Genomic DNA, 17,895 nt, shown 5'->3' on the forward strand with positions numbered 1-17,895 from the left:
CCTCCTGTATTAAGAATTCAAGTACTTCCTGCTTGTTTCCCATGCTCTGTGCATTAGTATACAGACACCAAAGACCATGTGATTTATGGCTTGGCTTCCTTACTACAGTTTTCTGAGGACTGTTACTGGACCCTATTAGAGCCAGTCTCTCTGTTCTCGTTACTGTGCACAAGCCTTCATCATTCGTTACCACCAAGTTTATGTCTCCCTCCCCCTTAGGAGTCAGTTTAAAGCCCTCCTGATGAACTTCTCCATACTGTGGCCAAACACATTCTTCCCAGTCCTTGTGAGATGCAAGCCATCACTTGCCAGCAGTCCATCTTCCAGGAAGCATAGCCTGTGGTCCCAGAATCCAAATCTCTCATGTTAGCACCACATTCGTAGCCATTCTTTCACATGGAGTATTTTTCTTTCCCTTTCTACTCCTCTTCTAAGTACTGGAAGGATGGATGAAAGAACAATCTGGGCCCCAAAGTCCTTGAGTCTCTTTCCCAGAGCTTCAAAGTCTCATGTGATTTCTTCATAGCTTCATTTGGCAGTATCATTTGTTCCCACATGGATGAGGAGAAAAGGATAACTGTTGGTGGGCTTGATGAGTGATGGCAACCTTTCCGTCACATCTCTAATCCGTCCTCCTGGTAGACAGCATACCTGGCGAGTCCACGGATCTTCTCGGCATACTTGGGTTTCGATTGCACGCAATATGAAGTCTCCCACTACTAGTACTCTTCTCTTCTTGTTGTGGGGCGTGGTTTCATTGCCCCTGCTTGACTGAGCTTCAGCCTTTCGCTCATTGTCACACGGGGTCTCCTGTAATTCTTCCACCAGTCTCATCCCCGAGTGGTTGAAAGCGATTCCATAGTTCCACTGGTGAAGGGTGTCTTCTAGCTCTTCTGCTCCTGTCACCCTTTCCCACGGAGTTTCCTCCACTTCATTGCTCCTCTCCAAAACAGCCTCCTCTTCTGCTGCCACATGCTGTTGCTCTTCCACCTCCACTTCTCTTTGCTGCTGTTGTTCCAGTGTTCTGTGTAAGGACTCTTCATCTTCTCTTACAGTCCTCAGTGTGGCCACCCACAGTTCCAGGTCTCTCACTTTTCCTTCCAACAGTGCCACGAGCTTGCACTTGTTGCAGGTGTACGCCATGTTGTTCTCAGGCAAGAAAACAAACATGGCACACACCTTGCAGGTCACAACCACTGGAGTATCCTTCCCGTTCATACTCTCTTCTACCTTTTGTTTCTGACTACTTATTTTAGAGTGGCCTGTGCTTTGTCCTGTCCTACTTCAGGGTAAACTTGAGAGTCCCACTGGTATGCGGTACGCTGTACAAGGAGAATTAATTTTTTATTTTATTTATTTATTTTCAGATCTTTTTTCAGATCTGACAAACATGCCAGTGGCTCCAGAAAATGTTGGTGTTGTCAGATCCACAATATTTCGTCCTGGATTCTAATTAGTTCTGGATTTCTATGGTATCTCTAGTTATTCTTGACTAATGCCCCCCATCAAAGCCAGTGGGTAGAGCTTTGTCTGAAACCAGATACACTTCTTGTACTTTCTCCATTTTGTAAGCAATTTAAAAATCAGTTACTTAAAGATCAACAGACAATTCATAAATTCAGATTGAATAATAGTGTCATCAGGCTCGGGGGAGGACTCGTTTAATTAATCAAGCCACTCTGCTTGGGGAGAGTAATCAGGATCACACTCCATTCATTTCTTTTTTTTTTTTTCAATAATTTTTATTCAGATTTTCATAAAACATACAAGACAAAATCATAAAACATTCAAAGACAAAAAACAAAATCAAAAATAGTTAAACAAAAAGAAAAAAAGAAAAGAAGAAAAAAAAAAAAACAAAAAAAAAAAATAAAGAGTAAAATATTGACTTCCCATTTGTCAAAGATCAAATCAGTTATAAGTCTATAATATATAGCAATCCTGTCTCTTAAGTCATATTATAAAATCACTTTCCTCCAGTAGTTATCTTACTTAATCATCAAATCTCATAAACATTACTTTATTCTTTCCACAAAAAGTCAAAGAGAGGTTTCAATTCTTTAAGAAATATATCTATCAATTTTTTTTTCCAGATAAGCATATCGATTAATCCATCTCATTACTAATTATGATAATCTTATTGTCATAACCATAGTCAAAATAAACATTTCAATTAATCCATCACATCAGAATCTGTTAGGTTCAGTAATTTCAGTAGCCATTGTTCTATTATCTCTATTAGTTCCATTTTCCATCTTCCATCTTCAGTAGTCTTGTTAAGTCCAGTAATTTCAATATCCAATCTTCCATTATCAGTATTCCATAATAATCTTGCTGTCAAAGCCATAGTCATATAATAAGAGTCTGATGGGAATTACCTCTATCCCAAATATTTTCTTGCCATCCATTCTGAATAAGTTGCTGAAATACTGCTGTAAAATCATATCTCTGTTCTTTTTTTCAAAATACACTGGGTCATCTCTTAAAAGTTTTTCCATTGTCACATGGCTGCAGTTAATTCCATAGATTTTCTCTATATTGGGCTCCATCACATCATTCCAGTCCAGAAGATAATCCATGCCATTGATAACTTTATCTCTAGAATCTTCATTAATTTCTTCAGAGATAACATTAAGTTCCAAACAATAGATTTTATTTCTAAAGTCCATAGACTCCAAATCTTGTTCCTGTTCCACGTTTGTTCCAATCTCCGGGATCTCCTCTCTCACAGGGACCCCTATTCCAGTCTCCAGGGTCTCCTCTCTCACAGGGACCCCTATTCCAATCTCCGGGGTCTCCTCTCTCACAGGGACCCCTTCCAGGGTCACCTCTCTCACAGGGACCCTTATATCTTTAATCTCCTGCTTCATTTTACTCAATTCAATTTTCGTTATCTCAATCTCATTCATTATTCTCTGAAACATAGTTATTTCCAGATTCTCAGCCACTTTCTTAATTGCCATTTTAAAAGAAAAATATAGGAAAACCACTTCTTATTTCAGCAACAATTGGGTTAATACTCCAAACTTGGTGACATCACAGTATAAACAGAGCAGACAGCCTTATCTCTCCAATAGTTAAGTAAACAAAATGCAGTTCCCAGGATCGAAGCAATTAATGGCAATCGTCAAGAAACAGATTCGTCAAAATAAAATAGACCAAAAAGAGAGTAGTCTCAAAACAGTATAATATTTTTCAAAATAAAAATCTGGAATAGAAATCCCTCTTCTGTGTGTATCTTTAGAATGCAAATCCAGGACAGCTTTTTGCAACAAAAACAGAGATAAGCTATTAATTAGTGCGTAGCAGAGAGAAGTTACGGCTCCCCAGTGAGATGTCAAAAACCGATCAATCTGGCAAATCTCTTTTAAACAGCAACAATTTAAGTCAAGTAAAAGAAAAATATAGAAAGAAGGGTGCTTGCCTGTTAGTGCGTTCTCTCTTAGAAGATAAGATGAACTTTCGCTTTAACAGATAGAGCTTGCTGTTGAAAATCCGTCCCACCTTCGTCGGCTGGACCTCGTCCCATAAATTAATGAGATCTGGTCGTCCCAACAAAAATAGGCTTTGAGGTTAATCTCTTCGTTTCTCCCTACCCGGGAGAAGTTTAATCAGTCAAAAAAAAAAGAAAAAACTGACTGATATATCTGAATAAGCTTCTTTTGAGGCAGGAGCCCGTCTCAAAAGCAGGCACAGGCTAAGTCACCCTTCCCGGAAGTCACACTCCATTCATTTCAACATTGGTTACAATGAAGAAGCTGACACTCCCCAAGGAAGGTTAATAGTGAGAGTAATGAAAGCTAAAATGAATTTTACACCAATAAAATTGGATTAGGTCCCATCAGGGTAAGACGTCAGCCAATACAGCTTCTGGCAAAAACCAGTAACCAGACTTCAGTTCAATAGATAGCTGCTTTTGCATTATCCAAAGAAATCAAACAGGGGAACTCAGATGCCACCTACACCCTCCAGAATGAGGGAGGATAGCTTGGGGAAGTGTTTGTGTCAGAGAAAGAATATGAGGTGGAAAGTAATAGAGGAAGCAAGAGACCCAGATCCTAGCTTTTCCACCTGCTGTACTGTCTTATAGGTCCTGACATGCCAGCATACATGGGTAACCTCATTTTTACCATATAAAAGCACTTAGCAAGAAATGGAAAAAACAAATAAATCAGTATGTGTGCTGAGGAAATGCATACAAAGTATCTCACCCTAACGATAATGTCTACAAGTATACGCAAATGTTCCATTCAGGTTTTAGCAGCATAGAGACAAATGTTCAGTACTTTAGCTGAGACATGTACCTCTGAGGATCAAATGTGCCACTAAAATCTCACCCAAAAAGCCATAACTAATATGTTTTTGTGCCATTGGCATGTCTCTACTACATAACATTTTTCATTGGTTTTTGCATTTCCACCAGGAGCCCATTTTTCCACCCTTAGTTAAGCTACAGCTTGCCAATCCAGATATGCCCAATGACAGATATAACACAAGGATTAAAATTCCCTTTCATTTTGATTGGAAGTATACCCACGAATCATTCACCTTAACACCTACATTTAATGAGCATGGCTTCTATTTAAATCAGCTACTTTTTTTGTGATTCCCTTGCATGTCTGACTGTTTCATTTCTTACTTTATGCCTTATCCCTAGCCTAGTCATTCTTGGAAGTCTTCAACACTGCTGCATCACAAGTAGTAGTGAAAACACTGATACAGTTACTGTTACTTTCCTCACAAAAGCACTGTGATTTGAAGTAAGCGGAGATTCTCTTAAACTTGTCAATCACAGAACTACAACCCCTCCCTCACTCCTGGAGAGCTTGGGGAAGGTTCAAAACTGTATCAAATTGTGCAGAAAAAGGAAAAACCTAATTGATGCTCCAAAATAGTTCTGAAGCTTAGGGACCTGCCCACTTAAATTCATACTGCTTTGGACAAAAGTGATGCTTCATTTTGGAAGGAATCCCAAGTATCTCCAAAACAGACCACTCTGGCTCAGAATTCAAGCTTCATGTGCAGCAAATGAACACCCCTATAAACCACTGGACGTTTTGAAAGACTGCTTAAAACAAGTGAATTTTAAACACCCATCTGAACACAGAAAGAAAGGGGGCCCAACAGATCTCCCTAACTGGGGGCATTTCAGAATTTTGGGGGCCATTAAAAGAATGTGAGAAGCATGAACCAGGGAAAGTTAGAAACTGTCAAGCAAGAAATGTATCAACATTACAATACTTGGCGTGAGTGAATTAAAATGGTGTCCAGTCCAGAGCCGAAAGAATGAGGCTGGAGTGTGTGTGCAAATAAATCTCGTTTTATTAGAGTAATGGATACATCAAAGGCATTGCGCTTCATGGAAACTATACACTAACTCACTAAAGTCCCTAACTATACTCTAGACATGCTCTGCAACATGAGAAGGAAGTTGACTCAACGACCCCCCCCCGGGAGCGGCAGGCTTATATAGGAAATGTTTTTGAACGTAATCTCTGACTCCTTCGTAATTCCTGTCTTTGCCCTGTCCGTTTCTCGTGGCGGTGGGAACGGGGAGACAGGGGACGCGCCTCCAACTGCTCATCCGAAGACACCTGCACCCGAGCAACAGGCTCGAGGTCAGGAGGCGGTGCCACACTGGAATCCTCCTGGGAACTGCTTGGAAAAGGAGGGACTGGCACTGACTCCGAAGCTTCCTCCCACAAGTTCTCTGCGTCAACTGGGGGCGGCGCGGGCGGCTCCTCGGAAAGGGCATTACTCATGGGAACTGGCTGGAGAGAAGGCTGCCCCCCTCCCGTACGCTCCTGCTCAGACACAACAATCCCTAACTCTGCTTCTTCTGACTGCGAAGGAGCCTGAAACTCATGCCTCCCCCCTTCCTGTCCCTTCTGAGTTGGCAGTAGCGCAACAAATGGACTGGAATGGGACATTTTCAATCAGGCAATGACAAAATATTTTATGCAGGAAATGAGAAATCAAGAAGAAACGGGGTTACTTTAATAGTGAGAAGTGATGCAGCAAAAGCAATTAGGAGCTACAACACAAGGTCTGAATGAGTGATATCAATGAGATTAAACGGGAAACCTATTAACATAACCATTGTCCAAGTCTATGCTCCAATGGCAAACTCAGAAGAAGAGGAATTGGAGAGATTTTACACAGAAGTACAGGAAGAAATTGATCACACATCAAAACAAGATGTGCTGATAATCATGCGGGACTGGAATGCAAAAATACGGAACAGAGAATTGTGGGAAATGGGACAATGGGGCTTAGGAAATAAAAATGAAGCAGGAGAAAGACTTATTGAATTCTGTGAAGCCAATAATTTGTTTCTTGCAAACACATTTTTGACCAGCCAAAAAGATGACTGTACACATGGACATCACCGAATGGTCAATATAGGAATCAAATTGATTATATAATTGGTAGATGGAGAAGTTCCATACTTTCCACGAAAACAAGACCAGGAGCACACTGCGGTACAGATCATGAACTGATCGTATCGAAAATCAGAGTAAAGCTAAAGAAGAAGAACAAAGCAATCATAATGCCAAAATACAATTTAAATAACATCCCAGAAGAATATAAAGATCAAATAAGGAATAGACTTTAAACTGAGTTGACGGAGAACCAGAAGAACTATGGATTGAAATCAGAGACATTATCAGAGAAGAATGCAAAAAGACAATACGTCTAGTTAAAAAAAAGAAAGACCTCAATGGATGACTGAAGAAACTCTTATAATGGTTAAAGAGAGAAGGAAAACAAAAGCAAAATGAGTCAGAAGCAGTTAGAACCCTAAATGCAACAATACAGCGACTAGTACGTAGAGACAAAGAGAACTATTACAATAGTTATTGTATAGAAATAGAAGAGGACAACAAAAAGGGAAAAACAAGAGCCCTATTCCAAAAGATTAGAGAAATGAAAGGGAAATTTAAACCAAGAGTAGGGATGTTGAATAATCAACAGGGGAACACACTGACTGATCGAGATGAAATAAAAGGAAGATGGAAGCAATACACTGAAGAACTCTATAAAAGAGATGCCAGGATGACAGATTCATTCATGGAGGAACCGTATGATGAAGAACCAGAAATTTTAGAATGTTAGTTGAAAGCTGCTCTCAAAATACTTGGAAGAAACAAATTGCCAGGAACAGATGGCATACCAATAGAGTTGCTATAACCTACTGAGACTGAATCTGTCCAAATTTTGACAAAACTTTGTCAACAAATATGGAAAAGAAAACAATGGCCCACAGACTGGAAGGATTCAATATACATCCCAATTCCAAAGAAGGGGGATCCCAGGGAATGCAGTAATTATTAAACTATTACCTTAATATCCCATGCAAGTAATGCTCAAGATTCTACAACAAAGGCTCTTACCATATATGCAGCGCGAAATGCCAGACGTCCAAGCTGGATTTAGAAAGGGAAGAGGCACCAGAGATCATATCGCAAACATACTTTGGATAATGGAATGGACCAAGGAATTTCAGAAGGAAATCACCCTGTGCTTTATAGATTACAAAGCAACAACAGCAAGTGGCTAGCATCCAAAACCAGGGGAGAAAGAGGGACAGGAACCAAGATGCTAGAAAAATATGTATTTATTATCAAAGCCAGACGCGTTTCAGCCTATTAGTTTTTAGGCCTACATCAGGGGAATGCAGGCTGGCAAGAAGTATCCTCAAATGAGCAATCAGCTTTCATCAATGTAAACGCCTCAGACAGGCTGAAACGTGTCAGGCTTTGATAATAAATACATATTTTTCTAGCATCTTGGGTCCCGTCCCTTTATAGACTACAGCAAAGCCTTTGATTGTGTAGATCATGAAAAACTATGGAATGCTTTAAAATAATGGGGGTGCCACAGCATCTGATTGTCCTGATGCACAACCTATACTCTGGACAAGAGGCTACTGTAAGGAGAGAATATGGAGAAACTGATTGGTTCCCAATAGGAAAGGATGCGAGACAGGTGTATTTTATCACCCTATTTGTTTAATCTACACGTAGAACATATCATATGGAAAGCGGGACTGGACCAAGATGAAGGAGGTGTGAAAACTGGAGGAAGAGGTATCAATAATTTAAGACATGCAGACAATACCATACTACTAGCAGAAACGAGTAATGATTTGAAACAAATGCTGATGAAAGTTAAAGATGAAAGCACAAAAGCAGGACTACAGCTGAACATCAAAAAGACTAAAGTAATGACAACAGAAGATTTATGTAACTTTAAAGTTGACAACGAGGATATTGAACTTATCAAGAATTAGCAATACCTCGGCACAGTCATTAACCAAAATGGAGACAATAGTCAAGAAATCAGAAGAAGGCTAGGTCTGGGGAGGGCAGATATGAGAGAACTAGAAAAGGTCCTCAAATGCAAAGATGTATCATTGAACACTAAAGTGAAAATCATTCAGACCATGGTATTCCCGATCTCTATGTATGGATGTGAAAGATGGACAGTGAAAAAAGCGGATAAGAGAAAAATCAACTCATTTGAAATGTAGTGTTGGAGGAGAGCTTTGCACGCACCATGGACTGCGAAAAAGACAAATAATTGGATGTTAGAACAAATTAAACCAGAACTGTCACTAGAAGCTAAAATGATGAAACTAAGGTTATATTTTGGACACATATTGAGAAAGTATGATTCACTAGAGAAGACAATAATGCTGGGAAAAACAGAAGGGAGTAGAAAAAGAGGAAGGCCAAACAAGAGATGGATTGATTCCATGAAGGAAGCCACAGACCTGAACTTACAAGATCTGGTGGTTCATGACAGATGCTATTGGAGGTCACTGATTCATAAGTCATAATCGACTTGAAGGCACATAACAACAACAACAAGAAGTCTTATCACTTGTACCCACTCACTATACCTCTAACAGTGACAGAACCCAGAGAAGTGCCCCTGAAGCTAGTCCTAGGAGATGGTTGTCTCTTTGGGGAAAAAGTCATTTGTAAGGTCATATGCTATTCAGTGCTTTAAAGGTTAACACCAGCACTTTGGATTAAGCCCAGAAATCATCATCATAATCATGTATGCCTTTCCATAGTTAAACTAAGCTCAAGGTGGCTTACAACATAAACAAAATACATAATTCATTCTACAAAAACATAACAAAATGTAACTGGTCATGAACAATTAACTAATGAAAACAACTATATATACAATAAAATTAAGCAATCCCCATATAACTTATAATAAGGTCTAATAAAAATACAAAGCCATAATCCCAACAGCAAAAACAACGCATCTCTAAAATTAAATGTTCATACACACACCAAGAATTCTTTAATAACATCCCAACCCAATAGTCTCTAGATAGCCTGAGCAGCGCTCATAGATAAAATGGTCTCTGGCCTCTTCAGCAGCAGCCATAGCTTTTGTAGCTGGAGTCAAATCAGGGCTTCATCCTTCCAGGCTAGGTGGAAATTAGCCAGCAATGCAGGGGGCAACATTCACAGAAATGAACAGGCAATCAGGGGAGGTGCTGTAGAATCAATATGGTTCAACTGCGGTGCTCCAGGCAAGACTGGCAGTTTTGACCAAGTGCTCTTTCTGTACTATCTTCAAAGGTGGCCCCATGTATACAGCATTATAGTAATCCATCCTAGACATAAAGGAGGCATGATTGCTTGAAACCACGTATGAATTTTCTAGGAAAGGTCCCAGCTGGGGAACCAGTCAAATCTGCAATCTCAATATTCAGGGGCAGCTCAGGGGCCAAGAACTGCATACCTGATGCTTCAGGCAAAGTACAAATTCCAGATCAGATTGTACACATACCAAAAGATTGGCAAACTCCCATCACTAACAGTCTTGTCTGGATTAAATTTCAGATTGTTTGTCCCATCCACTCCTGTATTGACACTCTTTCAGGACCTCCACTGCCTTCATGAGATCAAAGAGAAAAAGACAAAGCTCTGCCTCTCAGCCGTATCTGAGCAAGGTGGCCAAGAAGGATGCCATGGCTATAGCACTGAATGCTGTGGAGTGCTCCAACAGAATCAAAAAGACCTTACTCACCCCATCCATTTCCTAGCACAGGTCATCTATTAGGGCAACCTAGGCAGGTTCATTGCTGTTTCAGTTGAACCTTGCCTGACCAGCGAGATGGTTCTGAGCTCTGAAGTGTTCCCAACTCCTTTAGGAATATTTGGTCCTGACTTCAGGCTCACTCCTTGCCCTGCCTTCTGGTTTACTCTTTGGTCCTGACCAGTTCTTTGTTCCAGACTACTCCATTGTCCCATAGCTCCTGGTTTCCAGCTCCTGGCTCACCTCAGTCTGTCACCAACAACTCAGCCCAGACAGAGCCCTATGGTACATCATGGGTGTGAAAGTAGAGCAGAAGGGATGGCGCAGTAACTCATGGCTCCGCATTGGCTTCAATGAGAACTTTCAGATGTACACCACCTTTTTTGTTGGTGCAGTGTTACATCATCATTGGAGGCAGATTCCAGTGTCTTCAAGAGCTTAGGATATAAAGTCCCACTCCTCCCCTGATACACACACACCCTAACACCATCAATTTCTGGATTTTATGCCAGCCATGGTTGTGTAGAAGCATGATTACACAGCATAGTCAGTACTGTAGTGGCAAATTCAGAAGTGCAGGATCCCTTCATGAAAGTCACAGCCATGCCACGCCCCCCCCCATTTTTGCAGCTGAGTTGAAAATGAGGTCCTTGTTAATGACTTCTCTCACAACAGACGTCCCTAGGAGCCTATAAGCTTGAAAGGGAAGAGTGTTAGCTACTGAAATGAGTCTTCTCAGTGGCTGATTCACCTCCTTTCACTCTGATTGGCTCCAATCAGCAGGAAAGGATAAGGAAGCATGTTAGAACACACTTTTCATTGGCTAACACACTCCCCTTTCATGCTGATTGGCTTATAGGATGCTGGAGATGTAGTGACCCTGCCCCCCCAAAAGTAAGACCCCCCGAGAGCCTGGATGACTACATCCCTGGGCATAAGCTTGATGTTACACTGGTGTAGATTCCTATTCCCATATATCTTTAGGAATCACTAATACAGGGGATCTCATCCCACTGTCATCCAGCCAGCATAAATCGGAGACAGAAATGTATTGTTCATCCAGCACGAGGGCAAAGCATCAAGACAATAATATGCATACTTTTTATGCATCTGCTTTTGATTCAGATTTATATCTGCCTTTATTCATATTTTATTATCCTTTTATCTGGAGCCTATTAAAATAAAATGATAAAAACAAATAATTTAAAAGTCACATTGGAACATAACTACCAAAAAAAAAGAGATGTGCCACAAAAATAATCACCGGGGAGACATCAGGAGTTTACTTCCTATACCACATTCTCTAGGTGTTTAAAATTAATTCATTTAAGCAAATGCAATGTTTTTAAAGTGTTACGGGGGTGAGGGGAATGCAATTAGAAGCATAAACATCATCAGTATGACAACATGAAACTTTTCAAATTACCCTACAAAATGAGAACAGATCCTTATTCGCATTCAGGAGCATTTCATTACATGCTTGGTCAATTATCTTTAACGGAACTCATCCTGCATTTAAAAATAGGCATAAGCTTATGTTCATTGGTGAATCACATCCAAGTGGTTCTCAGCACCATCTAGAGCTATAGCATCGAATTTTCATACTCAAATGGGGTATGTTTCACAGGGAGGGGAAAGTGTTTGTGAAACACATCCCCATTTTGTCAGTTGGGAGGCTGCTGCACAACATGCAATGAAAACAAGTGTTCAGGCACTATCACCACCAATTTCAGTGGCCTGCCACACATCCCACCTTTGGCACTCCCCTCCATGGTACATCCCCCCCACGTTTGCATTCAGTTACTGTTTCTTCCTCCTAGTAGGAATAACATGCTGACATCATTGGACAAGTGTGGCAGGCTAGCATGGAATAGCCAAAGTGAATAAGGCTGCAGATCTATACATGGTTACCCAGGAAAAAATCCTGCTGAACTCAATGGGGCTTACTTCCAACACACACACACACGGAGACAGAGAGAGAGAGAGAGAGAGAGAGAGAGAGAATATTGCACTATTAGTTAAGTAAGAAAGCAACAACCTAAACTAAAAATAATGGAATTTAAAGGTACAGGACAGTAAGGTCATGATAACAGAATTTCAAATTCTATTTTGCTGTAAGAGGTGGCCAAATAAGCACCAGCCAGTTGGAGAACATAAGGTCCTACAATGGCATGAAAAATCCCTAAGTCTCCAAAAGAGGGCTAGGAGTCATTGGTGGGGATTAGAAACCAGATAAAGTAGCTAAGGCAAGCTTGCCACAATTATAAACCAACCAAAAGCAAAAGCTTGGGCAAGGTGGAATGGCTGACTGGCATAGCCAAAACAGCAGATGAAATGCTTGAACTAAGGGGTCAAGCACCCTCCAACAATTTAAGTCCTGGCACAAACAAACATAGATCTCTGCTTATTCCTGGAGGACCCTGAAAATCAGAGCAGATACCCCAAAATGTGGGTTCAGAAATCTATGAAAAGTCAGGCTCTGGTAATATTCTAGTAAACTGGAATGCAAACATCTTTTGCGACATGATTATATACTGAAAGCACAAACGTGTTAGTTTCATATATATATCTTGGTACACCATTAAAAGGCTACTAATACAGAAAATGGATAAACCCAGTATTATTCCATCGCAGGAAACACACCATAAAATAAAAGTAGTTAGGCTACTGAACTGTCACTGTGCAGGAGAATCTCTTTTGGCAATTCTACCTGCCTTGTGCTTCCTTGTGGAAAAAAGATTGCCAACAGCATTTTTGTAATATTTGTTTTATTATCAAATATACAAGAACACCACAGGTGAAGTCAAGCAGCACGACACTCCTTGCATGCAGTACATACACCCTACAGACCTAGCTATACACACTAGTATGCCTGGATTATATAATAAGCCCTGTGTCTGAATTGCTTACGAGCCTTTGAGAGAATGCAGTTTCAGTTCAGAGCGATTCAGAGGCGGCCCGATCTGGCTTGGACATCCCTCTAATCTCTCTAAATCAGGCTGATTTGGCTTCAGTACACAAGGAGATCTCAGGTGCAAACCTGCATGTACAGAAAAGACCGGAAAGAAACACACACAGGTACACTTATGATAGTGCAATGCTAGAGCCAATCCGAATGAGTGGCCCAAAAGCCCTATTAGTTAATTGCCTGGTGTGCAAATGATAGGTTACTCCTCTCATACTGTTTAGCTACACCTCCTCCAGGCATGCTTGCTTGCGCAAACTATCCATTCACCCTAGTGCCCATCACCTAGGATCTTTGTGTGCTCTACTTTCACACAGTAAGTTAAGAATTATTGTGGAATTTGAGGGGTACTGCCACTTAACATACTTTTCATACAAAAAGAGGTCAGAGTGATATAGACTTATGTACTATCTTTAACTCAAAGGTTACCCAGTAACATTGGTTGTGATTCTCCATTTCTGCCAGCAAAATGTATTTTTACTTTTTATTGTTTTAGTTTTTTATATTAGTTTTAATATTTTTATTAATTGTAAGTCACTTTAGGTTTACTTTTGTGAAGAAAAGCAACTAATAAATTTAATTTATTTTTATTGCTATGTCATTGCCAAGGGTGGTACCAAGATCTGAGGCAGGTCAGTCTCTCAACACACTCCTCCTCTGAAATGCCCCTAATACCACCCACTTCCAACCACCACTAAAAGATTTGTGCCAATAGTTACACCAGTATCATGTTATACTGCCATATGGTGAAGATACACAACTGTAGCATAGCTTCAAGGTTGGCTGGCACCTTCGGCATAGTCGAGGGCCTACAGTACTCCATTTAGCACAGTGGAGCATGGGATTACGTTCTAAATGTGATGGAAACACACATCTTCTGCCCTCAAGGCATATGCCTCAGAATGATGCAAATGTGTTCAAACAATTCCTATACTTTCAGATTCTAAGATTTTTAGAATATCCATTTTTACCCTTACGAAAACAGAATGAGGATTATATTTGACTTTGGAAAGACCATCACTCTGTGTTGTATTAAAGCAAGTTCTGTTCCCGAGTCTGTAATTTTAAATAAACGAGAGCAAACATAACAATTGCAATGAAGTTAAGTTTTCTGAAGGCCAAATGCTACTTGTCCAATTGCCCTTCACAACCTTATGCATCAAACTACAGAAGAGCTCCACAGGCTTCTTATATTCCAGATTGCTTTTGGAATAGTTTCCCTTTTATTTTTATTATCCTTTGAAAGGTAACCAAAAGCCATTAACCCTGCTTGCCTAATCCTAATGACTTGGAGTCAGCCCATTTCCTACAGGAGAGGTGTCTAAATTACATGAAACATCCACCCAATTAGCAGTAATTGACACTGTACCTGGCATTTACATTAGAAAATCCAAAGATCGAATGACATGGAAATTGAAGCAGACTGTAACCGAGAGATGCTTTTCTTTTGCAGCAGCATGAAGAGGGGGGAACTTGGAACCTCAGAAGGAACAGAATAAAAACGTTGATCTCTCAGTCCTAAAACCATGGTGGGAGAATTATAAGCAAAGACCTTCAGCCCTCCTTTATGTTAATTCACATGCTTTTCCAACAAAACTGCCCTGGAATTCTTTTTTTATTTTAATCTACATATGCAGTTGAAGAAGATGGGAACAAGTTGGCAAAATTATGAGGTGACAGAATGAACTATACCACTCAGGTTACAAATGGGGCATTACATTTTTAAAAAGTTCTTTTATGAACCTAAATCCCTGCAAGTAGAGAACTAGCACAGCAAGCAGCAGGATAGCTAATTTTTCTCCCTAATATGCCATGAGTTTGTTACTCTGAAGCATTTTTTAACATGTGTGAGCATTCAAAAATTTCACACCTACTACAGTCTACAGTGGTATAATCCACTCTTAACATCTTAAGATTCTTTCCTAATTCTGCTGCATATGTAGGCTATGTTCAAGCAGAAGGCAGTTTAATTTCTCCAGAGAAATGCATCAGCATTTGCCTTGTATACATGTCTGACAAACAGCATTAGGAATCTCAGCAACTAGGTAGATGACTTAAATTTCGGTAAACAAAGCATCATTTCAGTTCACCAAAGTGAAATAAAATCAAAGCTTACTGGTTATCCTGTTCTACTGGGATTTGGGGTTCCAGGGGAAGTGGAAGCAATAACAAGGGCCTTTTCCAGTCAGATCAAAGCACCACAGATGAGATCAGGGTGCTGGGCAGCTCTCAATGGGCCCTAATATCTGAGGTATAGAAGATATTGTCTCAGCAAAGTCATCTGGAGACTTTAAAAGAATGTCAGGGCTTTCCTGTTAGAGGAGTCACTGGAACAGTGGCTTCTGCAATCCTTAAAGGACCCATACCTCCTTCTAAAGTTGTATGTTCCTAAGCAGCTATGGAGCAGAAGAAACTACAGGGAAATCAACAGTCTGAGTATGGTGGAACATCTGCATCTTCAGACCAGGATGGTATAGAAGGGATACTGAGGTCTCCCCACTCAAATGAGATGACCTGTGATTAATCAAATCAGAGTTTTCCTAGGAATTACACTGGGGCCTGGATGCAAGAGACATTACATATGTGTTCCACAAGTTGTGTGAACAGTCCTTGTGCATATAAATGATACATGGTCAGGAGCAATGCCAAAAGCAACAATTAGGCGCTATGCTGACAACCTTTCCAATAGAATCTATAGCATGCAAGTGCCCACCAACTGAAACACTCATTTAACTCCTGCAGCAATATTTCATGGATGCTTCAATCAGCAGGCAACTGATTTTTGTCCCCAGAGGAACAGTAGCCCCCCTTTATGTAGCTTTTCCCCTCTGATCCCACATCCAATGGTTAGAAGTGTTGGGACTATCATTAATAATACAAGTCTGAGTTCAGGCCTGATTATGGGACTAAATCAGCCTTGGTCGCCCTGATGGATGACCTTTATCGGGAGAAGGACAGAGGGAGTGCGACCCTGTTACTCTTACTTGGTATCTCAGCGGCTTTTGATACCATTGACCTTGGTATCCTTCTGGGCCAACTTGGTGAGATGGGTATTAGAGGCACTGTTTTACAGTGGTTCCGATGCTATCTCCAAAGTCATTCTCACAGAATAGCCCCCTGGCAGTTGTGCTGTGGGGTGCCGCAGGGTATCATCTTGTCCCCCATACTGTTTAACATCTATATGAAGCCCTTGGGAGCAGTCATCAGGAGATTTGGGATGAGGTGTCAGCAGTATGCTGACGATACCCAGTTCTATTTCTCCATAACATCTGAATCGGGAGAGGCCATGCAAGCCCTGGACCACTGCCTGGACTCGGTGGTGAGCTGGGTGAGGGCCAATAAACTGAGACTGAATCCTAGCCAGACGGAGGCAATGTGGGTTGGTGGTTCCCGAGTTCGGATAATTGGTCAGTTGCCTGCTTTGGATGAGGTCGTACTCTCTCTGAAAGAGCAGTCCATAGTCTGGGGGTGCTCCTGGATCCATCTTTTTCACTAGAGGCCCAGGTGACCTCAGTAGCTAGGAGTGCCTTTTACCAGCTTCAGCTGGTAAGACAGCTATGGCCATTTCTGGACCAGGACATTTTGACCACTGTTGCCCATGCACTGGTAACCTCCAAGCTGGATTACGGTAATGTGCTCTATGTGGGGCTGCACTTCAGGTTGGTCCAGAAGTTGCAGCAAAATGCAGCTGTGAGACTGCTTACTGGGGCAGGGTATCGCCAACATGTCACCCCGCTGCTGAAAGAATTGCACTGGCTGCCCATTTGCTACCAGGCCAAGTTCAAGATTCTGGTTTTTGTGTACAAAGCCCTATACAGCTTGGGACCAGGATACCTGAAAGACTGTCTTATCCCTTATATACCCAGTTGATCACTGAGCTCTGCAGGTGAGGGCCTCCTGCAGATACCATCTTATCAGGAGGTCTGTTCAGCACAGCGTAGAAAACGGGCCTTTAGTGTGGCGGCACCTACCCTGTGGAATTCCCTCCCTTTGAATATTAGACAGGCACCATCTCTGTTATCTTTTCAGCGCCTATTGAAGACTTTCCTCTTTCAACAAACCTTTTAAGTTGAGACAACACGTTAAAAAAACAACCATAGAATAAAAACATTAAATATATATAAAACAACCACAACTTTGATTTTATTGTTTTTTACAGCTTACCACAGGTTTGATAGGTTTCAGTTAATTCTGAATTGATTTAATTTAAATAAAATTTGATTGTGTGATCTGCTGTAGAATACTTGTATGAGAAAAAGATGGGATAAAGTTTTTAATTAGTTAATTAACTCAGGAGTGAAAGTAGATTAACTTCAGGTTTAGCTCTGTAGCTTATATTACTCCATTATTTTTTCTTGGTCCCCTGGCTCCATTATTAAAGTAGAACCTCCACTTTCCTTTGGGATATGGCAATGGCTCCAGAACCTATCTCTGGCTAGAAAGAACAGCACCAAAGTTTCATCCTCCAATACAAAAAAGTAGAGGTAATATGCCCCATAACTCCTTATGTGCTCGTAGTTCAAATCACAGCTACCTTCCCATATACATTTCTTATGGAAGTCACTAAGAGACAAACAGGCAGAATTCCAGCCCTCCATATTACCAGCCTTCTTCTAAGTGAGCTACTTGCTCTGCTGTGATGTGCGGTATCCAAGGTTATGAATTTTGTATCAGTGCTTTGAGTGATGACACCCTCTCTGTTTATCTAGCACTTAGCTGGCACAAGAGATGCTTACAAAATTGGAATGGTGGAGAGGATCCTGAATAATCTGGAACTTCTTCATTCTTCCTCTAAAATGAAGCAACATATTCCCAGCTTGCCTTTTTACCAAGAAGCACAAGGTGGCATACTTTATTTTTATTTT

At 40.8% G+C, this 17,895-nt stretch overlaps 1 long non-coding RNA gene across 2 annotated transcripts in view; it reads right to left on the minus strand.

Annotated features, from left to right (window-relative positions):
* LOC133390058 (uncharacterized) overlaps window positions 1-17,895 on the minus strand; it is a 31,914-nt gene that overhangs the window by 11,051 nt on the left and 2,968 nt on the right. Inside the window, exons 2-3 of one of the 2 annotated variants that reach the window (XR_009764296.1) lie at window positions 14,400-14,548; window positions 12,976-13,105 (exon numbers count right to left, since the gene is read on the minus strand). This is a non-coding gene — a long non-coding RNA (uncharacterized LOC133390058). Of the gene's footprint in view, window positions 1-12,857; window positions 13,106-14,399; window positions 14,549-17,895 lie in introns of those variants that run through there. The other variant, XR_009764292.1, reaches the window with a different exon arrangement.

Source organism: Rhineura floridana, chromosome 1 (genome assembly GCF_030035675.1).
Source record: "Rhineura floridana isolate rRhiFlo1 chromosome 1, rRhiFlo1.hap2, whole genome shotgun sequence".
Classification (NCBI taxonomy): Eukaryota; Metazoa; Chordata; class Lepidosauria; order Squamata; family Rhineuridae; genus Rhineura; species Rhineura floridana.